Source organism: Lissotriton vulgaris, chromosome 5 (assembly GCF_964263255.1).
Source record: "Lissotriton vulgaris chromosome 5, aLisVul1.2, whole genome shotgun sequence".
In the NCBI taxonomy this organism is placed as follows: Eukaryota; Metazoa; Chordata; class Amphibia; order Caudata; family Salamandridae; genus Lissotriton; species Lissotriton vulgaris.
The window spans coordinates 15,513,084-15,539,226 of record NC_141693.1 but is presented as its reverse complement, the minus strand read 5'-3'; the positions used below and the strand labels follow the sequence as shown (position 1 = coordinate 15,539,226).

The 26,143-nt window shown below is 45.9% G+C and overlaps 1 protein-coding gene and 1 pseudogene across 1 annotated transcript in view; both read right to left on the bottom strand.

Moving 5' to 3' along the window:
- Nucleotides 1–26,143, bottom strand: part of LOC147710001 (saoe class I histocompatibility antigen, A alpha chain-like) — a 323,941-nt gene that overhangs the window by 118,019 nt on the left and 179,779 nt on the right. The gene's annotated exons all lie outside the window — the stretch shown is intronic.
- Nucleotides 12,209–14,392, bottom strand: LOC147710002 (28S ribosomal RNA; annotated as a pseudogene).

The following is a 26,143-nucleotide window of genomic DNA, read 5'->3' as shown; positions in this document are numbered from 1 at the left end:
AACATCTATAAATTGCACATCTAGCTAGAAAATACACATCTAAAAAAATCACATCTATAAAATCCACATCTATGCTAATTCTTGTGTCAACTATAAACTAATATGTAACTGTTTAACTACATTCAAATATTAATGAATCAACTTTTTAAAACAATATGTTTTATAAGAGTGACATGTGTTCTGTACGATAGAGTACATCTCAGAATTAAACTTGATATTTAATTATCCATGAATACGTGGCACATTTTAAGAGTGTCTATTAAAGTAGTCACGCAAACATTCTTCTTGAATGGGAATGACATTTCAGACCAAGATCAGCCAGAGCAACATAATTACATTGAGGCCAAATACTCCAACATCCGACAATAAAGCCATGAAATTTTACAGTGTTACAGTTGGTAAGATCTTTGATTTACTCCAATAGATCCTGATAGTATTTAATTTTACTCTCGAATACTAATTCAAGAGAATTCTGTGAGTTTTCATAACAAATTGAAACATCAATCACTACAGCAGTACCATTTTTGGTGAAAACTACATCTGGTTTTCTTAGTTCACCTTGACTATTCTTAACATGAGGTTCCCTGTATGTCATCCAACCACACCTTTTTGCTCTATCAATGAGCAATTCCAACAGTTTGTTATGCTTTCTATCCTTATGTCCTTGATTTTAGGACATGCACCTGAAATATGTGAAATTGTTTTGCACACATCTTTGGATAATCTACAAGTAGCAAATGTAGGATTTCTTTCCCTGTTGATGGTTTCTCTAGTATACAAAACTTTGCTCTCAACATCAGCGCAGCTACGTATTGATTTTCTTTCATTTTATTATGCTTGCTGATCCAGAAATTTGATGTTGTATTACTTACTAAGTGTTTTATACCATCACCTCGGACAGGGAGATTTACCCATTTCTCAAATTCATTTTTCTTCCAATCATATGTTGATAACAAATTCAAATCATAAGTCAGAAATCCACTGTCTAAAATGTTGAGTTTGTGTGTTTTGATGATGCCATCAATTTGTTATTGATTACTTCTCCTGCATACATGAATGAATGAGCTATGCACAGATCTGGAGCTTCCCTGAGATACAATAAATGATTGACTTTGTTTAGACCAATTGGCGTACATAACTTTGGTATACTGAGGCCCCCAAGGAACTTTTCAAATACAGGAGACCATCACATGTGTATGCAGATAGGTGTAAGAAATGTTTGACATACTTTTTTATTGTTTCATCAAGAATGTTTAAAGTTTTAGCTTCTGTTCCTCTCATTTCCATTTTAAATGGCAGTTTAGGGATCAAATATTGACACAATATGTCTATTTTCTGTGTGGGCTTAAGTGGTAGATTGTCATGTTTTTGAGCCCAATCAACAAGAACCTCATTAATTTTGTTATTACTTGAATGGCTGGTGTGTGGATCAAAGTTCAATCCGAGGTATCGCTCAATTTCTCCTGGATGAATGTTTTTAATATTTTGTTTTTCAAATTGCCCTGGTTTACAGTTGTTAACCAAGATTTTATCTTTATGGTCCTCTGCTAGCCAGCCTCTTGGCTGTCTCTTGGCTGCGGAGTACCGCAGGGCTCTTCTCTGAGCCCAACGCTCTTTAATATATACATGCGCCCCTTAGCAGAGATCGTCCACCCTTTTGGGCTACAAATTGTCACCTATGCGGATGATACTCAACTAGTGGTAGCTCTCAACCAATCACACCCAACACTCAACCACCTGAGAGACTGCTTAGAAGCAGTTACCTCATGGATGGCTTCATCTTGTCTCAAAATGAACGGAGACAAGACAGAACTGATGCTCCTAGGTAACTCCCCCACTCTTAACATCAATTCCCTCTGTCCTTCCTGTCTAGGACCTGCCCCACACCTAAGGACACAATCAAGAGCCTAGGCATCTGGCTGGACAAGGACCTTAATTTTAACAGCCAAGCAACCGAACTCTCAGCCACCTGCTTCGGTCTACTCAGGCTCACCCGGAAAATTCTTCCCCTACTACCTTTCCATGCAAGGCAGATCATGATTGAGGGTGTAAATCTATCGCGTCTGGATTTTGGGAATGCCCTCTAATTAGGGTCCCCACAGACCACCCTGTGCAAGCTCCAGGAGATCCAAAACTGTGCAGCACAAACACTGCCCCAGATATCCGTCAACTCCCTGTCAAAACTGGACTGAAGAATCTCCACTGGCTCCCTGTCAGGGAAAGAATCCTGTTCAAAGACCTATGCATCGTCCAACGAGCCTTATGGAAAACAGGCGCCAGCATCAATCATTCCCTGATCACCCCCTATCTCCCGAACAGACAGCTCAGATATTCCTCTTCCCATCTTGTTGCAGTACCTAGGATAAAGAGAACCAGATGTGGGGGTTGTTTGTTCTCCTATAATTCGGCCAGACTCTGGAACTCTCTTCTCCTCCATCTGCGATCAGAGCCCAACCTACTTTCCTTTCGCAAGCAACTAAAAACCCTGCTTTTCAATAAACCCGACTAACAGCCAGCTATTCATCCACACGCCTGTCCGGGGCGCTAGGACGCCTTAGGGTAGCTACCGCGCTTTACAAATTCTCAATTCATTTTATTCATTTCATGGTGACTGATATAAAATCCATGTGTTTTTTTCACATTAGATTTTAAGCCTGTTGTTTTACTGAACTTTTCAATGATTTTCAGATTTGTACTCATTCCTTCCCAGGTACTGCTGAGTACTGTGATGTCATAGGCAAAGGCGAGAGCGGTGATGTGCTCAATGAGACCATCAGAGCCGAATGTGAAGCCCATGCCGTCTTTCTGAAGATCACAGATCAAAGGATCCATGGCAATGTTAAACAGCAGTGAGGCTGAAGAGTCACCTTGATTAACTCCTGACTTCATTGTTATTTCTGGAGTTGCTTCATTGTTCTTTCCCTTGAAAAATGTTGTTGAGTCAGGGTAGAAGTCTTTTATTATGTCTCTGATGTATGACGGAACACTGTGCTTTTCAAGACGGATGTATGATTGAACAACTACTGCCTAAACCACAAATTCCTAAACCACAAAGGCTAAACAACGAGCAAAGCCAAACAACTAAATTTTTAACAACGAGTTCCCCAACCACGAAAAAAAAACACCTTGGGACTGGCCAATAGATGGCACTATTGATTTTATTTTCCTTCCTGAAACATCCTTGTCAAGAGTGGATGTGCTCCTATAAAAAAGTATTTATAACCTGCACTCGTAGTTCATATTTTGCAATGTGTTGCAGCTGTAAAGTGGAATGCATCTGTCAGCCCAGTTTCTGCTGAGTAAGCACACTCGGATATTTATCCTTTACAAATTATAAATGTATTGAAGCATTCTGCTCTTTGCAAATGAACCGCTCCAGGCCCCTGGTGCTGTGAGCGGGAGCATGCGGCCGGCCTGTAGGCGCCCTGTCCGTCCTGAGGTAGGATAGAACTGCACGCGAGCAGATAACACTTTTACCAACCTATCATTTGTATCCACATAATATATCAGAGCCGCTTTTATCTGTGTGTGGGCGGTTGGGGCAGTTGAATAAATACACTGTGCAGATATTTATTATTTCACAGGTGCCATTGGTAGGGAAATGGTCTGCTTTTTGATGGTTTCATGGAGGCTGATGGGGCCACATGTTCCACGGTTCACTAGTACAAATCATCCTTTATTTATGGACCCCTAAATCCCTTGGGCACCGGTGCTCCTGCATCTGCTCCGCTAATGTGAGCGGTGCCCCTTCCTCGCCACCATTATATAATACCCACCGCTATTTCAGATATGAATGGTTGACTGGGTCCCTCCTTAGTCTTTTTTGCTTATAAACGTAATGTCCACGGAAGGCTTGAAAGTTGTGAAAGGAGACTCTAGGCTGAGTTTTTTTCCCCATGCATACGTCTTTAAAACTAAAGAGAACAGCAGCCTTAGTCTGTTACATTTGAATTAGTAGCATGGTATGGACAAATTCATTTAATGGCCCCGGCGAATTGGGCCGGGATTAGACAACAAAGGGGTCTGAAAGCAAAGTTTTTGTTTTTTTAATTGATTTTTTTCCAGAAAAAAATGCATTTATCTTTGAAAATTCAGTCAGACAGCAAAGCAAATTTTAAATGCTCGGGATCTTGTAGTTTTATCGTTTTAAGCATATATACATCATATACATTACTTCAAATATAATCAATTGTCTACTTAATTTTACGGTAGGAAGGATACAAAGAATAAATAAGACTGTTCTCTTCTTAGTTGATGATATATCCAGTAATTAACCAATTACTTCCGTAACCGAATAGAGAAGGAACCTGCAACACATTAAGGGCCAGATGTAGGTAAATAGTATTTACCGATTCGAAAATACCGAATTTTACCGATTCGGTAATTTCGAATCGGTAAATGCTATGTAGCAAATTATTCAGTAAAAATTACCGAATCGTTAAGATTCGGTATTTACCAAATCGGTATTACCTATGGGCCTGGAGGCCTATAGGAATGAATGGCAATTACCAAATCGGTAAATACCGATTCAGTAAAAGGGGGAAAACATTGAAGGGTAGCAGGGTGTCAATTTGACACCCTGTTGAACCCCTCAATTGTGTATGGGTGCACATGTGGCACACATACATGCCCTAAGGGCATGTATGTCTGCAACATGGCATTCAAGTAATTTGCATGAAAATGCTTTTTTGGGGGTTTTTGTTACTTACCACCAACTTGTAGTTGGTGGTAAATAATGAATCCTAACATGGCATAGGCACTCATTTAAGTGCTCCCTACATTAGGAATTCGGTAATTTACCAATTCCTTAAATTACTGATTCGGTAATTTACTGAATCCTTAATTTAGGCCCCTACATCAGAAAATTCTGTTACCGGTCAGTAACGGCCAAAATTCGTTCATTTTGGCCGTTACCGATCGGTAATAGGCTTCCTACATCTGGCCCTAAGAGACTTGTCATTGTAATTACAACAGTGCCATCTACTGGCCAGTTGCAAGGTCTTTTTTTTTCATGGCTTAGGGAAGTCGTTGTTCGAGTAAGTCGTAGTTAAGAATGTTGTGGTTAAGGATGTCTTTGTTGTTCAGGATTCATTGTTCAAGTCAGTCCTTTTTAAAACTTTTATAACAAGCATTTGCAATGCAATAGGTCTCGCATTAGGAAAGTTTGATGTTTTGGTATTGTAAATTATATTAATTTTTATTTATGTTTTTTAATAGTGAAAATATAGGAATTAATAGTTTTGTATTTTACAATGCCAATAGTTTTAATTTTTTTAATGTGACACCTTTTGCAATTGAAATACAATATGTGTTGTTTGTATGTGACTTCTATGTATTGATATTACAAATAACAATGGCTTCTAATAAAATGTATGAATTAATTTTTAAATAAAAGTTATTGTAATGTATAATGGTAATTGGTAAAAATTTTGCAAATAACTTGGTGGACTTGCATTTGGAGGGTGGAGTTTGATTGTGGTTTTCTATTTTGAGTCTGTTGTTTGATGGTGGATTTGGAGGGTGGAGGGTGTAGTTGGTGTTGGAGGGTGGATTTGGAGGGTGGATTTAGAGGGTGGAGTGCTGAGTGTTGCTGAGTAGTTTTGTGGTGGTTCTGAGTTGTGCTGTGGTGGTGCTGACTGGTGCTGTGTGGTGCTTAGTGGTGCTGTGGTGGTGCTGAGTGATACTGTGGTGATTCTGAGTGATAATGTGGTGGTGGTGAGTGGTGCTGTGGTGGTGCTGGGTGATGCTGTGGTGGTGCTGCGTGGTGCTGTGGTCGTTTTGAGTGAAGCTGTGGTGATTTTGAGTGGTGCTGTGGTGGTCCTGAGTGATGCTGTGGTAGTGCTGAGTGGTGCTGTGGTGGTTTAGAGTGAAGCTGTGGTGGTTATGAGTTATGCAGTGGTGGTGTTGTGGTGGTTCTGGGTGGTGTTGAGTGGTGCTGGGCTTGTGCTGAGTGGTGCTGTGGTGTTGCAGAGTGATAATGTGGTGGTACAGAGTGGTGCTGTGGTGGTGCTGAGTGGTGCTGTGGTGGTGCTGATTGATAATGTGGTGGTGCTGATTGATGCTGGGGTTGCGCCGAGTGATGCAGGAGTTGCGCTGAGTGATGCAGGGATTGCGCTGAGTGATGCAGGGGTTGCGCTGAGTGATGCTGGGTTTGCGCTGAGTGATGCTGGGGTTGCGCTGAGTGATGCTGGGATTGCAAGGGGAAAAAAACGAGTCTAACAGAGGGCAGAAGGGCACAAAAAGCGAGTCTAACAGAGGGCAGAAGGGCACAAAAAGCGAGTCTAACAGAGAGCAGAAGGGCAGAAAAACAAGGGAAAAAACGAGTCTAACAGAGGGCAGAAGGGCACAAAAAGCGAGTCTAACAGAGGGCAGAAAGGCACAAAAACGAGTCTAACAGGGGCAGAAGGGCACAAAAACCGCGTCTAACAGAGGGCAGAAGGGCAGAAAAACAAGGTAAAAAACGAGTCTAATAGGGGCAGAAGGGCACAAAAAACGAGTCTAACAGGGGCAGAAATGCACAAAAAACGAGTCTAACAGGGGCAGAAGGGCACAAAAAACGGGTCTAACAGAGGGCAGAAGGGCAGAAAAACAAGGGAAAAAACGAGTCTAAGAGGGGCAGAAAGGCACAAAAAACGAGTCTAACAGGGGCAGAAAGGCACAGAAAGCGAGTCTAACAGAGGGCAGAAGGGCAGCCAAGCAAACAAGGAGAACTGGAGAGTTTTTGTTTTTAAAAAAATTGAGAGTTTAAGGGGAAATAGGGGTTTGAGGGAAGAGAAAAGGTGCAGGACACATGAGGATGTTATAGAAAGTGCTTTACGTTGTGTGGAAAGATAGGGCCAGATTGGAAGGAAACATATGAGGAACAAATCACTGACGGGAGAAACAAATGGTAGGAAAAGAGTAGTGGGGAAGATGTGTTGTGGCTGCCTGCTGTCCATATGGCATCGCTGGTCTTTCCTGTGAAGCTTTGTGACAACGACTTGTTAATTTATGTTAGTAGTAGCGCCCGAGGCCGTGATTACATTTGTAGGAAAGTTTGGCGTTTGGTGGAGGTTTATTGCAAGTGGGGGAAGTGTGCTGCATATGCCTGCAGAAACTGTAAAGGAGCTGGGTTGCAAAAGGAAATTTTAAAGGCAGGATGCTTTGTATATGTATAAGCCTTATTGGTTATGTGTAATTTTTAAAATAGAAAAGGAGGCCAAACAAACATGTGTACAATGTTTCTAGAAAAAAGTGTAAATACAGTGTTAAGCGTCCCGGAAGACCCCGCCCTAATTTAAGCTTTTTGCATGTGATAACAATACGGCACTAATTTGACTTAACTGGAACAGTTTTGCACAGTACATTGTCAAATAGGCACAAAACTGTTTATAAAAATTTGATTGCAGAGGAGTAGGCACTGTTTATTAACGGCTCTGGCAGCCTCTTGGCGCTTGAGTGAAATGTGTGCTACGAAAGTCACCGATTAATTAGCCCTGAAACGGAAGATCCTCTACGGGCAGGGACGAATTGCGTGTTGGTGATAGGGAGAGAATTTTAATATTTTTATGGACTTTTATATAGCTCGAACTGGACCTGAAACACCAACTGCACATTCATTTGTGTTGTTGTTGGGCATGGGGATTTGCTCAGAATCACAGGATGTTGAGCGTCCTCGCCGAGACTCAAAACCGGTCCTCCAGCTTCAAGTTCGACTGCTCTAGCCATTCAGCCACATCCTCTTCCCTACTGGACTGCTTACCGGATTTTAGACTGTCTCGTGGAAAGTAAATAGTGAACCATTGAGGCACAAAAAGCGGACAATGAATGAAAGAATGATTATACAGACGCCAACTGGGGAGAAAGGGCGAGCAGGGAGTAGCAGTGAGTTGACAGTGAGGTGTTGTTACTTCTGGTTTGTCTTCACAGAGGCCTGCGCGTGCTCGAGTGCAGTGATTCTAGGGGGTGGGGGAGATGTCACTCCTCCCACCTCTACTATCCTGACAGGGAGAAAGAGGTAAAAAAAACACATTCTGCAAGTGAATCAGGACGCATTGTCAGAGAACCTGAATAAAGTGGGCACCGGGCAGTGGTCCCGAGCGGAGAAGAACCCCATGTGTGCAACGCGGCGCCGCGTTACATAATAATAATAAAAGGGAGCAATGAATGAACGCAGGGAAGAAAAAGGACTGGCGTGTGCATTTTGAAACTGCAGGGGGGGTGTAGGTGAGAAAGAAACTGAACAGGAGGCTGTGATGCTCCTGTACGGCCTGGTATGGTGTCACGTAAAATATCAAGGGACCCCTTGGAGCACGGGCGAAAGCGATGTGTTGATGACCAGTTACCCCATGTATGACGGTCCGTTGGGCAAAGATAGAAGCAGATCCTGCGTGAAACAGGAGCAGATAGATGCCTCGGGATAGTGAGGGTCCTGTAAGTAGGAACAGGAGGGTGGGGGGGTAAAAGTAAATAGCCTGCATGCTAGAGATGTGGCAGCGCCAGCTCTTGTATTACCGGCAGGAACGTGTGTGGGGTCATTGTGCACAGGTTACCGTGGAGTCTTATGTGAATCTGTGTGATGCTGAGTACTGGTGGAATGAGGGCCGGTGGTGTCAGAAAATCTCTTGGCAGCTGCATACCTAGGCTGAAAGGTTGGATGATTGACAATGTACAGCATACCGTTGCTATAGTCACCCTAAGTTGGCAGGGTATGTCCAGACGCGGGTCCCATGCTCACTGCGCCTATGGATTCAAGCTAGCCTGGTTGATACGGGGCGTTACCGCGAAACTGTCCCAGAATACTTGTTTACAATCCAGGGAGAACATGGCTTGGTAGTTAGGGCTGCACTGCTCCCATGAAGAGGGTCACAACTGATTTCCATATGAATGAGTCCATATTGGAGTGGCATGGTGGGCAAAAATAAACGATGGATTTTACCCAGATCCGTGACTGGAGGTTTATGTTTGGCAATGTTGAGCATTTCTGTTCATCTTTTTGTGAAAGGCTGGACAGCAAGCATTGGCCAATGTAGAGCATGAAAAGAGGTAATTACTAGGAGTAAGTAGATGCAGGTTTGTCTGCCTTTATTAAGATAGGATTTAAAACACTTTAATGCCGACCCCAACGAACTATGCTGCACTCGCCTGATCACTTCTATAAGTGATCCCTTTGGTTCACGGCCGTGAGGGATGTTTATTAGGGGGGAGGAGAAGTAAGTGAGGCCGAGCCTGCTGGGGGAAGCAACAGATGGCTTTGGTGTGGACGCGCTTCGAGCGCTGGATGGAAAGCGCGTGCAGCAGGGGGCGGAGCTGATCCCTTTGAAGTGACGGTTAGAGTTACATCAGGAAAGCTAAACCAGCAGGCGGATGCGCGTTCACAATCACATGCACTTGTGGAAATCCGCCGGCTGGTTTAGCTTTCCTGATGCAACCCTATAATTCTCGCTATTCATTCCTTGCGGAATGGAGTAGCGAGACCTAAAAAGGCTGTTTCCCTTTCAAGACTCTGTAAAATGTGACCATGGCTGACAGAGTCAAAGGCTTTTGAGATATCTATGAACACTACTGCTAACAAGTTTCTGTTCTTTTGTGCCCCTTTTATGATATTTTGCAGAAGAGTCAGATTTTCGAGACAACCTCTCACCTTCATAAAGCTTTTTGTCTCGTTTTCAATTCAACGAAAGATGTGAGTCTTTTAGTTAGTATTTTCGTGAACAACTTCATGAATGCCGTACCAATGGCAATTGGTCGCCAATTACTGATTTTTTTAAGTTCGCTAATCGGAACATTCTCAGGTACCAATATCGATCGGTTCTTTTTAATACTTTCTGGTACTCTTTTCATCGATAACCAAGAGGATAAGATTCTGGGCAGCAGTCTTGGTTGCTTGTTATGCACGTTATTCAAGTCATTGAGACCAATAATGTCAGGCCCCACTGCTTTCTTTAAATCTGATTCATCGAACGCTTTAGTTATTTTGAGCATTGTAATACTTTCTGGTACTCTTTTCATCGATAACCAAGAGGATAAGATTCTGGGCAGCAGTCTTGGTTGCTTGTTATGCACGTTATTCAAGTCATTGAGACCAATAATGTCAGGCCCCACTGCTTTCTTTAAATCTGATTCATCGAACGCTTTAGTTATTTTGAGCATTGTAATTTCTTTACGCAGTCTTCCAATTTCGCGTTCATCCGGTATCCGATCAATTGGGATGAATTTGGGATTTTTCTTGTTTTCTTTTTCAATTATGACTTTATAATATTGGAAGATTTCATCAGAACTGATTTGGCAAGTGGCATCTTCTGGCCCACCAGTGATTATCCTGGCAATTTTCTTTTTGTCTTTTTTAAACATTGCCTGGTATTCTTTGTAGCTGTCCTTTGCTTTTGCATAATTTTTCTTGTGTCCGATTGAGCCTTTGATTTTTCTTATCTTTCTTTGCTATCTTGTTTTGTACTGAGGCAATCTATTGCTCATCTTGAGCAGAGTTCATAGGCTCATTATTGGGTTCGCTCGTTGGTTCGGTACGATTTGCTGGTACAGGACTTACATCATTGGTGTTTTCTGAGATATAAGTCACTATCTCATCCATCAGATCCATAGCAGCATTGTGATGCTGTATGTTTTTGGTGTACTTCACGAATTCTGTGATTCTATCACTCAGTTCATCAAAGTTTTTTATTTTTGACACTCGTTTCCGATTGATAAAGTCTCTGCGCCTTTCCGTTGTTACTTCCACTGAAACCTCTGGTTCATCGCAGGAATCATTCTCGGAGATATTGGATGCTTGCAGTACATCCTTTGACGGTTTTTTGCTCTTATCTCTTTTAGCTCTTCTTTTTTCTACAATGTATTTTCTGTTTTTATTGTCAAAATGCTGAACCATCAGCGCACTTATGTTTCTCTTGTTCTCATATACTTTTTACAATTCTGCTAATAACAGTATTTCTTCCTGTGACCATAATTTTGATGGTTTGCTGCTTGCTAGAGCTGCTAGTCTAGCCTCATTTTGCGCTCTTGGATGCGCATTCCGAGCATGTTGTGAAAGTCCAATCTTTGATCCATTCTGAGGTCACAGAAGCTGCACAGGAATTGCAGCTCTCCTTTTTGAGGTCTTCCTTTACATTTGGCATAATGGCATGCAATATTATGGTATTCGGCTTTTTTGTCACAATTTGAGCAATAGGCTCTGAGATAGAAGCCTTTATGCTTGTTAGAGACATGTTTTCTTAGTTCTTTAAATGTTCCCAAAATGTCTCCACACGTCACAATTATACTGTTTGTTTGGGTATTTCCAATATGTGACTTTCTCTGTATTCAATTCTTTGCTGACCTCGTACACATCGGATAGATTTTCTATGTTGGTTGTAACAATATCATTCTTGACAGCGGAGGCCACACATTTTATGGTTTTGCTGAGGTCTGCTGTAGTGTCTTCGTCTGCTTCGGAGGGTGAACTAGGTGCTATATCGTGACCTGAATAGTTGATGCTTGTTGCATTGTTTGAAGCGGGTGCTGCGTTGTCAAAGTCGGTAAGGAGGTTAATGATTCCTGGAAAAGACAGCACCTCCTTTTGCCAACTTAACGGGGTTTTTAATCACCAAGAACTACCCCATCTGGAATTGTGTTTGTTTGTTTCACAATTTCTCACTATCACGCTCGCCGCCATCATAGAACCTTGTTTGGCCTGTCTCAACAGACTTTCTCCGAATAGTCAAGCACTGTAGAGGCAGTTACCAGTGGGACCACTGGGAGGTAAAGGCCACTACCACTGAGAATAGGTTAAGAGAGTCACAGTTACTCCCGCTGTTTACCCGCGCTTCTTTGGATTTCTTCACTTTGACATTCAGAGCACTGGGCAGAAATCTAATCGTGTCAACAACCGCCTTGGGCCTTCATGATGCTTTGCTTTAATTAAACAGTCAGATTCCCCTGGTCCGCAACAGTTCTAAGTCAGCTGCTAGGTGCCGGCCAAGGCAGAATGCTGGCCCCGCGCCACCGGGGAGGGGCCAAGGGGAGACGAGACCACCGCAGCTGGGGTGATCCACAAGAAGGGCCTGGCTCATTTCCAGAGTTGCCGCCGTCCTGGAGGGCGGCACCTCGTCAAGCCACGGTACACGCCCAGCCCTGCTTTGCGACCCAGCCCGACCATCCGAGCCCTTAGAGTCAATACTTATCCCGAAGTTACGGATCTGACTTGCTGACTTCCCTTACCTACATTGTTCCAACATGCCAGAGGCTGTTCTCCTTGGAGAACTGCTGCGGATATGGGTACGGCCCGGCGCGAGATTCACGCTATCTCCCCCTGATTTTCAAGGACCAGCAAGAGATCAACGGATATCGCCGGTACCGCAACGCTTTATAAGGCCAGGGCCCCTCTCTCGGGGCGAACCCATTCCAGGGTGTCCTGCCCTTCACAAAGAAAAGAGAACTCTCCCTGGTGCTCCCGCCGGCTTTTCTAGGATTGTTTGCGTTGCCGCACTGGACGCCGCAAGGGCACCCATCTCCGCCACTCTGGGTTCGGGAATCCGAACCCGACTCCCTTTCGATCGGCCGAGGGCAATGGAGGCCATCGCCAGTCCCTTCTAAAAGGCGCTTGCCAATCTCTTAGGACCGACTGACCCATGTTCATCTGTTCACATGGAACCCTTCTCCATGTCGGCCTTCAAAGTTCTCGTTTGAATATTGGCTACTACCACCAAGATCTGCACCTTCGGCGGCTCCACCCCGGGCCTTGCCCCGGGCTTCTATGTGTACCACAGCGCCTCTCCTACTCGTCCAACTTAGCCCCCATGGCTCTCAGCGCTGGCAGTGTATGGGTCGAACACACCAGCACCATCCATTTTCAGGGCTAGTTAATTTGGCAGGTGAGTTGTTACACACTCCTTAGCGCGATTCTGACTTCCATTGCCACTGTCCTGCTGTCTATTTCAACACCTTTTCTGGGATCTGATGAGCGTCTGCATTGGGTGCATTAACCCGGCGTTCGGTTCATCCCGCAGCGCTTGTTCTACTTACCAAAAGTGGCCCACTAGACACTCGCATTCCATGCCCGGCTTCACGCCAGCGAGCTGGGCTTGATACCCATTTAAAGTTTGACAATAGGTTGAGATCGTTTTGGCCCCAAGACCTCTAATCGTTCTCTTTACCAGAAAAAACTGGGGGCTCCAAGCACCAGCTATCCTGAGGGAATCTTTGGAGGGAACCAGCTACTAGATGGTTCGATTAGTGTTTCGCCCCTATACCCAGGTCAGCCGACCGATTTGCACTTCAGGACTGCTACAGACCTCCACTACAGTTTCCTCTGGCTTCGTCCTGCCCAGGCATAGTTCACCATCTTTTGGATCCTATCACGCATGCTCATGCACCACCTCCCCGACAGAGTGGGGGAGATGGGCCGGTGGTGCGCCTGCCGCTTGAAATGCAGTGGGATCCCACCTCAGCCAGCGCGTGCCGGTCCTCACCTTCACTACACCACAGGGTTTAGCTCAGCCCTCCGACTCGCGAATGTGTTAGACTCCGTGGTCTGTGTTTCAAAATGGGTTGGGTGGGTAACCGACATCGCCGCAGACCCCTGGCGCCTGGCGTGGGACTCCCCGCCCGGCAACGTGACATGGTCGGGTGCACTGAGCACAGTCCGCCCCAGTCAACAGTCACACCGGGAGCAGGGGGCCCCGTCCCTCCTTCCCTGCCCCGACACCACGAGGGGCAGCCAGGAGCGAGTGCCCGGGGGTGGGCACGGAGACGGTCGAATCTCCCTCTGCCTCGCGGACATGGCAAAGCAGCTGCCAGGGGGGCTGTAATGCCCTCCACTAGAGCGGAGGGCCACCTGCCACCCGAAGCCTTCCCAGCCGACCCAGAGCCGGTCGCGGCACACCGCCGTGGCGGAAATGCACCCCGCAGGGGCCGGGTAGGGCCCAGCCGCCGGTCCCGCAGAGGGGATCTGGAACTCCCAGGCCAATGACCTTCCCGCCGTGTTGAATCCTCCGGGTGGCCTGCACGGACCCCACCCAATTACCTCTCGATGGTTTCACGCCCTCCTGAACTCTCTCTTCAAAGTTCTTGTCAACTTTCCCCTACGGTACTTGTTGGCTATCGGTCTTGCACCCGTGTTTATCCTTAGACGGAGTTTACCACCTGCTTTGGGCTGCATTGCCAAGCAACCCGACTCCGAGAAGACCAGATCCCGGAACGCTGGGGGCTGCTACCAGCCCAACACCGTCCGCGGGGTGAGTCTCATTCAGAAGTACTTCAGCCCCCTGAGCGCCGTCGGGGAGTGGGTCTTCTGTACGCCACATTTCCTGCGCCCGCGCGAGGATTCAGCGCTGGGCTATTCCCTCTTCACTCGCCGTTACCGGGGGAATCCTGGTTAGTTTCTTTTCTTCAGCTTAGTAATATGCTTAAATTCAGCAGGTCTGATCTGAGGTTGTAGTCGGTAAAAAACACCAAAGCATCAGGGGGAGCCGCCGGGGAAGTCCAGGCCCCTTCTAGAGCAGGGGCCTGGCATCCCGGCAGCATGCGCCCTCTTTCCCCGGATCAAACCTGGAGGGGGTTTGCCCTCCCCAGGAAGCCAGCCATGGAGGTGGGCGCTCGAGGCACGTGCGCGCGGGCAGCTGGTGGGACACCACAAACAGCCATGCAGCCAGGTGCCCCGGGACGGGCCGGGGGCAGACTAGTACTGGCCCCCCTCCCAGCTGAGGTGACCACTTTATACAAATAATACTTGGTTATCTTTATTTTGCCGACCCACAGAACTTCATCATAGGTAAATACATTTTTGAATAAAGATTTCATTAATAAAAAATAGACACTTAGGCCCTGATTATGACTTTTTAGCATAGCAGTGGCGTGGTGGTGCAAACCGCCGCTCCACCCTAGGTTGCATTACCTGCCCACCAGATTCCGACTTTCAAGTAGTCTGGCAGGAGGGCATGACTGTGCCTATTTTAAAGGTGGGGGTGCATTTGAAAAAGGCACACCAGTGAGACTGCACTACAGGGGTCGTGCATGGGATGGACTTCAAAGTCCATGCCATGCAGGAAACTATGTGCATGCACACAGGTTTAAGTTTAGGATTAGGGATTTATAGAGCTCAAGGCTACTAGCATCCCAGCGCTATAACAGGTAAGGGAAGCTATCTGGAACAAGAGTTAAGGGAACAGCCACGTTTTTAGTTTCTTTTTAAAGGCCTGTTCATTTTCGATAGATCGCAGCTCTGGGTCCATGCTGTTTCAAAGTTTGGGTGCCAGATGTGAAAAAGATCTTACACCCCACCTTGACCTCTTAATTCTGGTGGTGTTCATCAAAAAATTCGGCCCTGATCTAAGATAGCGGCGAGGTGCGTAGTGGGAGATCAGGGTTCGCAACATGATTGAACCTCACCCATCCATGGCTCTATGTGCCAGGCAAAGAGACTTACATTTGATCCTGGTGTGGACAGGAAGCCACTGTAGCTCTTTCAGTGATGCTCTAGCTGACTGATTCCTAGGTATATAGAGAAGAAGTCTCGCTGCCACATTCTGTAAAACCTGTAGCCTATTGGTAACATATTTGGGTGATCCAAGTTATAGTGCATTTCCATAATCGAGTCTTGACACAACTATGGATTGTACCATTGTCCTTCTCGATTTCTCAGGGAGTAAGCCCAGGATTTTCCTGAGCATCTGAAGGATGCAGAAGTATGTACCAGCCAGTTTTTTGGCCCGCGTGTCCATTGTTAGATTCTGATCGAGCCACATACCCAGTTTTTTGTGGCGCATTTAGAGGTTGGCGGAGGACCCCCGGTGGCTGGCCAGGGAATCTCTAACCGAAGGTTAGAATTGCCACCCAGGATCCTAAGCTCAGTTTTATCCCCTTTTAGCTTCAGGCTGCAGTCTGCGATCCATGCTCCTATCCTCTCCAGACACGGGGTAAGTTGTTTATGGTCGGAGTTCAGAGAATCAGCAATAGAAACAACTAATTGAGTGTCATCGACATATGACACAATGGGGAGTCCATACTCCTGGACTATGTGGGCTAGTGGGCTCAAATATACATTAAAGACTCAGGGAAGAACCCCATGGAGCTGAAAGGGTGTCTGACAAAATGCCGGCCTCCATGCACTGAAAAGACATGTCACTCAAAAACAAGGCCACCCATTAGTTGGCTGTGCCTTTGATTCCAATGATTTTTGAGTCTATTGACAAGGATTTGGTGGTCTACAGTGTCAAATGCCGCGCTTAGATCTAATAACGCAATAGCAGCGGTTCTTCCCTGCTCTAATATTCTCTTTGATTTTTCGATGACGATGAGTAGCGCTGACTCCGTATTATGCTCTAGTCGAAAACCCATCTGGGTCTAATGTAAAAGACAGTGCTCTTCCAGAAACTGTGAGATCGCACTATTCACATGTTTCTCTGCTACCTTTCCCAAGATGGGCAGTAATGAAATTGGGCAATAGTTTTCCATGACCATGGGGTCTAGCTGAGGTTTTTTCAGCAATGGCTTTGCAATGGTGTGCTTCCCCTCTTTAGGTACTATCCCCTTTTCAAGAGAGAGGGAGATGAGGCTGGTGAGTTGGGTTAAAACACAGTCCCCACCTTGAACAAGAATGTGGGGCAAGGCAGAGCCTATAGGGGACCCTGATTTGATGTTCTGTAGAAGGGAAATTGCCTGTTCTTCTCCTAACATAGGAAATGAAAACAAAGCAGGAGGAGAAATAGTTGTTGCCTGCTTGGTGCTAATAGGGAGTACCTGGCAGTTTTTTGGTCGTTAGTTACACCTGATGTTTTCCGTGTGTTCGGTTGAAGTGAATTATAGATAATTTCGACCTTATTTTTGAAAAACGAGGAAAACTCATTACACCTGTCTATTGAGTGTTGAGAGAGGTGGGCACCTGAGTCAACTGTTGTAAGTGATTTAAACAGATCCTTCAAGGAGTTTGAGGTCCTCTCTATGCTATACTCATAGGAGACTGCTTGTGCTTTCCTGATGTTCTTATGGTATAGTCGGATGGCTGTCTTGTACGCTAGCTTGAGCTCAGGGGCCTACGTCTTCCTCCAACTTCTCTCTAGTTTTTTACAGCTTTTCTTCAAGAAAGACAGTCACCCAGGCCCTCGTCAGCAGCAGACTCGACTACGGAGACACTCTCTAAGCGGGAGCCCCGACCAAACTCATCAATCGACTACAACACATCCAAAACACCTCAGCACGACTGATCCTCGATGCACCACGACACGGCCACATCACCCCCCACCTGAGAAACCCGCACTGGCTCCCCATCAACAAGAGGATATCCTTCAAGCTCCTCATCCACGCAAACATGGCACTCCACAAGACCGGCCCAGCCTACCTCAACAGACGGCTCTCCTTCTACACCCCCAACCGCCAGCTACGCTACGCCGACCTCTCACTCGCCACCGTCCTGCGCATCCGAAGAACAACCACCGGTGTGAGATCCTTCTTCCACCTCACCGCCAAGACATGGAACACCCTCCCACTGGGCCTACGACAGACCCAAGACCTGCTGACCTTCAGGAGGATACTCAAGACCTGGCAGTTCGATCAGTAGCGGCCCCCAACTCCCCCCCCCCAGCCCCTTGAGACCCTCGCGGGTATGTAGTGCGCTTAAAAAATGACTGATTGATTGATTGATTCTTTTGGGCAACCAGCTCAGGACCAAACCATGACGATCTGTTGGATTTGTTAGGTTTTATTGGCCCTCGTTTCCTAAAATTCCTAGCTAGGTTTCATTCAACCAATTTGACCAGTTGTTTTGCGCTTGCTCCAGGTCCCCTGTTTCTGGTGGGGCGTTTGCTTCAAGGTCTGTAAGCCAGGCATCAGGGGCCTGCCTTGGCCATTTACGACCTACCACTGGGCAACTACCCTTCACCTTTACTTTAGGAGGTTTAAGATACCGCATGGGAACAAAGAAATGATCTGCCCAGGGCATCCAGATGGGGGAGAGCACCTCCAGACCTGGGTCGTTGAAAAAAATAGGGTCCAAAATGTGACCCCTTTCATGGGTGGCCTGATGCATCAGTTGTATGAGTTGTACAACCTCAAAATCAGCTACACATCTTTTTGTTGATTAATTAGTCTGATCGTCCAAGTGAATATTAAAATCGCCTAGTTACAGTGAAGGTGCTTTTCTCAATCAACAGGCCAGCCAGAATGTCCGGAATCGCGTCCAAAAAAGGAGTGCAGGCCCCTGGCGGCCTGTAGATGAGACTGCCCGAGAAAGAGGTGGTCGGGGTAAGGGACAATCTAAATGCAAAGGCTTTGCACATGTTATGCCCCCTGTGAGTATACACATGCGGTGAGGCACATTCCTCTCCTCCTAGGTTTACATGGAGGAAGAACTTCCATGTAAACACTGAAAGAGAGGAAACTAGTAATATACCTGGCGAGACAGCTGCAGTCCCGCCAAACATACTGCAGCCACTGACTGCCGCTCCAACGCAAGGGAACGGCGGTTCCCTGGCAGAGCCGGCGGTCCAATGGCAGTCCGACCGGCCCACTCCTAATGAGGCAGTCAGACTACTGGTGCGGCGGTGGCTGGATCTGCCACCGCCGTGCCGCTATGAGTCTGGCGGTCAGACCCTTAATCGGGCCCTAAGTAAAATTTTCAGACTTTGGATGTTAACCTAAGGGAGATAAAAACATTCAGCATACATAGGGATAACACTGACTTACAAGACCAGTCTTAGGAAGTTAAAGTCAGCATTGGACAAAGTTCAGTTCAACACCAGCAGTGCACCACCAGCGGCACAAGGGCGGCCGGGTGCAAGTTCGAGGTAAGGTCCCCAATACAAATCAATGGGGATAGGGGCAATCTGACAGAGGCTGTTTACAGGTAAGTAGCAACTACTTGGGGGGGCCAGTCTGTGGGGTATGAAGCAACCACTGGACTGGGCCCAAGGCAGCACCAACACTACACCACCACCGGCACAGGGGTGGCCAGGTGCAGGGTGCCAACACAACAATGGAAGCAAGGCAATGGAGAACAGCCAAATTGAACATGGGCTGCAGACCCAGGCCAGGAGGGCAGTTAAGGAAACCAACAGCTGCAGACATCAGCTGTGATGCTCGGGGATGTAGAGACACCTTTTGTCATCTTCACAAAGGCCCAGGACGGACGGTGCAAGGGTATCTTTTGGTGTCAGAAACAGCTTACTAGAGCAGGTCCGGGTTGAGGGGGTCTCCGTGCAGAGGCTGCAGGCGACGTCGAGGAGTCCAGGAGAGGTCCGCTCACAGTGGACTCGGGCTCTGGAGCTCTGGGGAACCTTGCTGGAACCAGTGGGCCACTTGGACTCAGGCCGGAGGCGTTGGATGCAGAGGTAGAAGCGGAGACAGGCATCACAGTTCTTCAGGTCATAGATTCTTTACTTGGAAGATGGTTACTTGGTGAACAGGTTCACTATTCTTGGGGATCTTGATCTTTGTTGAAGGCAGTCATTCCTCCCAGGGTGACGAGCGAAGTACTGACATCCCCCAGGCTGCTCTACACACGATTTTCAAGGTAAATTGATCACAAGGGTGGCTACCTACTTGGAGCCTTTTCACGAAGGTGCCTTTTTTTATAAACTTGGACTCAGACTAAACTGGGGCCTTGCTTTTTATATTACAGACTATTTTGGGGTGATTGGTTTCCCTTGGATGGAGTTTATCCCTCTTCTTTACCGGTACTTTGGGTGGCTATGACTGGGTTTGTATGGAATAATTACTACTACACCGCAACTGTAATGCTGGTAAGCAACCATTGGGTTCATTCTAATTGATTGATCACATCTTTGATTAGGAAATCTAGTATGCACCTCCATCCTTCTTACAGACTGGGATCTGTGATCATGGTCATCAACCTTCAGGCACCTATAGTAAGTTAGCATCTCAGGCACCTTCAGGTCCTTTTTATCATCAGTTTAACTTTTATGGTAATTAATCCAATTTCATGATTTTTCCTATAAGTTGCCTCCCACTCTTCCCTTGTCCTGAGGAAGACCCGCAAGCTGAGGATGTAATTACCCTCCACACACTATGTCAGATCGAAATGTCGACATTCATCCCCAAACGGGCTAGTGCCATATGCCACCATTATCCCATCCAACCAACAGATGATAGCTCTATGCATTTTTTGAAAATTATGTAGAGTAACAATGAAAATGATTGATAATGAACAGGCCACAACTAACTGGTGTTGATGCTACTTCTAACCAGTTCTGATTAGAATTATTGTAATCATTCTCTATTAAACTATTTCCACTCTGTGAACCCCCACTTTTTTCACTTTTATCTTTTTCACACATGAGCACTACTCCTTCACGCCCTTCTTTTTTGAGCAACCTCTCTACAACTACTAAATAACATAGTAATGTGTTTACCTGCTGAATATGTTTCTGTGAATAAAACAGATAGTTTCCTGCAGAATCAGTGGGTGTCGTCGTTCTTCTTGAAGGTGCACATTTGAAAGCTTTATATGTATTTGGTACCTTGTGATGATTTTATGCATGGATTAATTGTATTTCGAATCATAAACATCTCTGGACTTAATGTGTGATAAAAAAGTCTAGGACCAATTGTTTTCTATATTACAGTGGGAGGTGTGTACACCTCCACATAGGAAATGCACTGTTCTTGCCACTCTCTCCATGAGGTCAGAGCACTGTCTGATGGTAGCAGGCTGGCTAAGGCCGGTCAATGACCACACTAAGGATTAGTAGGCTTCAGGGGACCCCTCTTATGGTCCTCTGTGTGCACTTTTTAATAATGTAATAATGGAATCAGTGCTGGTTTATTATGCGGAGATGTTTGATACCAAATATCCCATATTTCAGTGAAGCAGTCATGGACCTGGGAAACACATAATAACGAGTGGCTAGCCCCTGTACTAACTATGGCTTTCCTGGTCACAATATCCAGGAATCAACACAGATAATAAAGATGCATATCTGCTCCTGCAGATATGCCCTCACAGGTGATATAGTGCATCCTGCCTTAGGACTAAGGTCTGCTAGAGGGGTGTCTTACTTATATCTCATGCAGTACCTATGGGCATGGCACACAGGTATGTGTGCCATGTCAACTCTTCCGTTTTGTCTGGACCAGGACACGCAGGCTGCAGTGGCAGGGTGCATGTCCTTGGTGAGGGGTCCCTCATGGTGGCAAAATTCGAGCTACAGGCCTTAAGGACCATCTTTAACCACAAGGCCCTTGGTACCAGGGGTAGCTTTTACAAGGGACTAAATGTGAGCTAAAGGAGTGCCAATCATGGAAACGACAGGTACAGTTTAGGGAAGGGGATCTGGCACAGGGGACCTGGTTGGCAGAGACCCTGTGCACTTCCAGTCAAAACAACATAATTTTACAGGGAATAAGTGGGGCTAACCATGTCCAAAAGAGGCACTCTCCTGTAGTGGGCTTGATAGGTTATTTGAAGATATCTGGGGTGTGTCTGAGCATACCCTTAAGATTGGTAGATACTGTACTGACTGTGGGCTGGAGGAGAGGGTTTCAAATAAAACATTTTCCTCTATGGGGTCGCTGTGGAGCTCAACCTTATGGTATGCGGCTGCTCTACCTATAACATCATGGTATGTAGTGGTGTTGTCTGGGGGAGATGGCTTAACTGGGTATAAATCGAGGTCTATATCTGTGGGTGGTTAAATATCATATGTGTCCCACGGATCATCATGAAGTGGAATGGAGTACTTGTCTCCCTCATATTCTTCCTCCCCGAAAGAATGTGAGGACCCCTACGGGGAATATCGTTCTGGTGAAGGAGATACAACAGGTGGTGGTGGTGAAGTGGGGTGCACTGGGCTAGTAGCATTGTCAGGTCTTTTCCTATGCTTTGTCGGAATAGGAATGGCCAAAGCCTCCTCAAAAGTTAGTTGTCTTTTGGTTGACTGTGCAGCAGTGGATGGAGGTCTTGTTAAAATACAGTCTGTGTCCAGATGGATGACAAGGTGCCGTTTGGAGTCTATCTCCTGTTGGAGCCATTGAAGGACTGGCTCAATAGGTTCAGTTCCAGTTGTTTATTTCTGGAAGAAGTATGATTTCGGCTGCAACGTAGCTTTTGGCACCGAGGGCTTCGGTGCCGAATGTCCCAGGTCCAAAGCTGTGCTGGACCGATGTTTCGGCGGTGGCACTTTTGGCTCCCCTGGTTGGCTTGACTCCGATGGTGTGGAAGACGGCTCGGGGGCATGTGTCTTCTGCTGCATTTTTGTTGCTGAGGCACGGCTGGACTTTCCGACACAGCTGTTTGGTGCCGACCATGGCCTGAAGGCAGTGGCGGCCTGACTGAAGATTTTGTTTCGTCCTGGGCAGGTATGTCGATTGGGGACGGCCTGTTGGTGCTGTGGCCGGGTTGGAGGGGTTCTGTACTTACAGCTTGTCATGGCATGCGACCCTTCGTCTCGATCTCAGACTCCAAGCTTCCTTTGTTTGGAGAAGGTGCCCTCATCTGCTGCCTCCCCGTGGGGATAACCTTCCTTGTGAAGGTCGTCTGGGCCAAAGATGTCCGGTGTGTCCTCTGCGCTGTGTCTGGACATATAGATTCATTAAGCTCGTCAATCCCAGCGCATCTTCTTGGATCGGAAGGATTTGCAGGTGGCTTCCAGTTGGTCCGGAGAGAGGCACACCTATGTTGGTTGGTGCGTTGAAACTTGCTGTGTTAGTGATGGTAGAACCTAAAGGGCCTCCGTTCCATCACCAAATGAACATGGCACATTCGTTATCGAAGTGGAAGTGTCATCCCAAAGGGCCGAGGCCCAAGGGGACCATGGTTGAGTCGAGTCGAGTCGCCCCGACAAGACCAAAGTTGGTGAATGACCAAAGAAGGATTGGATACTAACCGGGATAAAAACAATACCAAAGTTAGTCCTAAACTAGGAAATGACAATGCAGAAATGGAGCAGAGGAGCACATGTCCAAACCCAACAGTGGAAGAAAACAATCTAACAATGGAATTGATACCCATTACCAGCAAGAGGAGGAGTCATTCTAACTCGTGAATCAAAAAACTTTCTTTGAGGAAAAAGATCTTGCACACGATTGAGTCCAGCACAAGATGGCAGAAGTGTGCTATACATGTGTATCTCGAGCCACAAATGCCTAGAATATAAAGTTTTCCCAACTATAACCTATCCATAACCTTTGGTTTTTCATCTAATTTAAAAAATAATTTTTTGATAAAATGTATCTTAAATTGTCGTGTTGAGTGTCATTCAGTTGAGTGTCATTAACTGGAGTGTCGTAGAGTATAATGTTTTCAAGGACAAGGGAACCCTAAGGTATGCCAGGGACCATGGGTAAGGATTGTTTATCGAGGAACAAACGGTCCCTTGGTATGAAGATTCAGTAATCAATAGGCACAGAAGTTGAATATGTTCTATGTCCCTAGCATATATATTAAGAACATAACTGTATTTATTAAATCACAAAATGAGAAAAAGGGGAGTGAGTCAATAGGAGTGGGAAACATAAGACAAAAGAGTTGGGGAACAGTAAGACTCAGACATTTAATAAACAGTGACAAGTAAATAATACACAGTTTACATTACAATTTTTGGTACCAATGTTAGTAAATCTATAAATCAATGATATATGCACAGTACCATGACTATTGCATATACTGAATCTTCATACCAAGGGACTGGTTGTTCCTCAATAAACATAGAGTATAGCAGAGCACAGTTTTGTACAATCTATTGTCATGGAGTTTTGTGATGTGGAGTGGAATAAAGTGGAGCAGAGAGGAATAGCATAGCGACAAGTGGAGTAAAGTGTTATACAATGGAGCTGTACAAGCATAGAGTATAGTAGAGTGTCTTAGAGTGGCATGGAGTGTAGTAGAACTTTGTAAAGTGGGATTATAGAGTGGAGGAGAGTTTCGTAGAGTAGAGTGTTGAACAGTGGAGTAGAGAAGGGTAAAGTATTGTACAGTGGAGTAGAGTAGAGTTGAGTGGTGTTGCGTAGGTTAAAAAGAAGTAAAGTGTAATAAACAGGAGTGTTATGTTGCATTGTAGAGTGGCATGGAGTAGAGTGGCCTGGCGTATCATACAGTGGAGTAAAGTGTCATATAGTTGAGTGCTGTGTTATACTGTTGAGTGGATTGGCATGTCCTAAAGTGTTGGAAAGTGTCATAGTTTGGAGTGCCACAGTTTGGATTAGAGTGTTTTACAGTGGAGTGGCTTGGAGTACAGAAGAGTGTGGTACAGTGAAGGAGCATAGAGTCTCGTAAAGTTGAGTGGCAAAGAGTTATGCTGACTATAGTAGAGTAGATTGTAGTATGGTGTCACAGTAGAATCTAGTAAAGTGGTGTGGAGTAATAAAGAGTGTTGTACAGTGGAGAGGAGTGTTGTACAGTGGTATAGAGTAAACTGGAGTGGTGCACACTCGGATAGACTGGAGTACACAGTAGAGTGCCACAGAGTGGAGTATTGTCTGTAGAGTGGAGGAGGGGCGCATAGTGTTGTAGAGTGAAGTAGAATGAATTGGCATTTAGCGGAATAGCATAGAGTGGAGTAGTGTGGACGGCCATAGAGTGGAGTAGCGAAGAGTGAACTGGTCTAGACTGGAATGGTGTACAGTGGAGTGGAGTGAAATAGCATATAGTGAAGTGGCGTGCAGTGGAGTGGCATCCAGAGGAATAGCATGGAGTGGTGTGAAGTGGTATACAGTGCAGTATCACAGAGTGGAGTGGTGTAGAGTGGAATAGCATAAAGTGAGGTGGCGTAGAGTAGAGTGGAGTGTGGTATAGTGAAATAGCATACAGTGGAGTGGTGTAGAGTGGAGTTGCATAGAGTGGAATAGCGTAGGGTGGAATGGCATAGCATTGAGTGGAGTGGCCTACAGTGGAATAGCATACAGTGGAGTAGCGTAGAAAGGAGCAGCGTAGAGTAAAATAGCATAGAGTGGCATGGCATAGAGTAGAATAGTGTGGTGTAGAGTGGAATAGTGTAGAGTGGAGTGGCATAGAGTGGAGCAGCATACAGTGGAATGGCATGGAGTGGAATAGCATACAGTGGATGGCGCAGAGTGGAATAGTGTGGAGTGGAGTGGCATAGAGTGGAGCAGCGTACAGTGGAATGGCATGGAGTGGAATAGCATACAGTGGATGGGGCAGAGTGGAATAGTGTGGTGTAGAATAGAGTGGCATACATTGGGACAATGTAGAATAGAGTGGCGTATAGTGGAGAGGCATAGAATGGAATGGCGTAGAGTGGAACGGCGTAGAGTGGCATACATTTGAAAAATGTAAAGTAGAATGGCGTACAGTGGAATGGCGCACAGTGGAGTGGTGTAGAATGGAGTGGCATATATTGGAACACTGTAGAGTAGAGTGGTGTACAGTGGAGAGGCATAGAATGGAGTGGCTTACAGTGGAGTGGTGTATAGTGGGGAGGCATAGAATGGAATGGCATACAGTGGAGAGGCGTAGAATGGAATGGCATACAGTGGAGTGGTGTAGAATGGAGTGGCATACAGTGGAGTGGTGTAGAATGGAGTGGCATACATTGGAACAATGTAGAGTGGAGCAGAGTAGAGTGGAATGGCGTACAGTGGAGTGGTATAGAATAAAGTGGCATACATTGGAACAATATAGAGTAGAGTGGCGTACAGTGGAGGGGCATATAGTGGAGAGGTATCGAATGGAATGGCGTGGAGTGGATTAGCGTTGAGTGCAGTGGCATACAGTAGAATAGTATATACTGGAGTGGCATAGACTGCAGTGGATTACCGCAAAGTGGAGTGGCGTACGAATTTACATGAAATTTGACAGTAATGTATAATATGGTGTGCAGAGTAACACAAGCCAGTGATTTGCGCTGCCTCGCCAGATTTACCAAGCTACCGGGGCAAAGCATGATGGTCTTGTGTTGCTTTGTAAATGTAACTGAAGTATTGCGTTGCCCATGCGAGGCCATGCGTGATCCAAGGGTGACGGAATACAGTAATTCATTTGGGCCTTAGTTATACATTGGGACATGATATACCGCTGTAACTTCACGGTATACAGTGAGTGGTACATGGCGATCACTAGGCAATATATGATTAGCTAATTGCTGTCTTTAAAAATTAAAAGGCAGCCATATTATTTTTACTACACTTTGCCTGTATTCTGGGTTCAGGCCTTAGATATAGGCAAGTAGTAGGTTTTATCGCTGTTCTCAACCTATTAGCACTT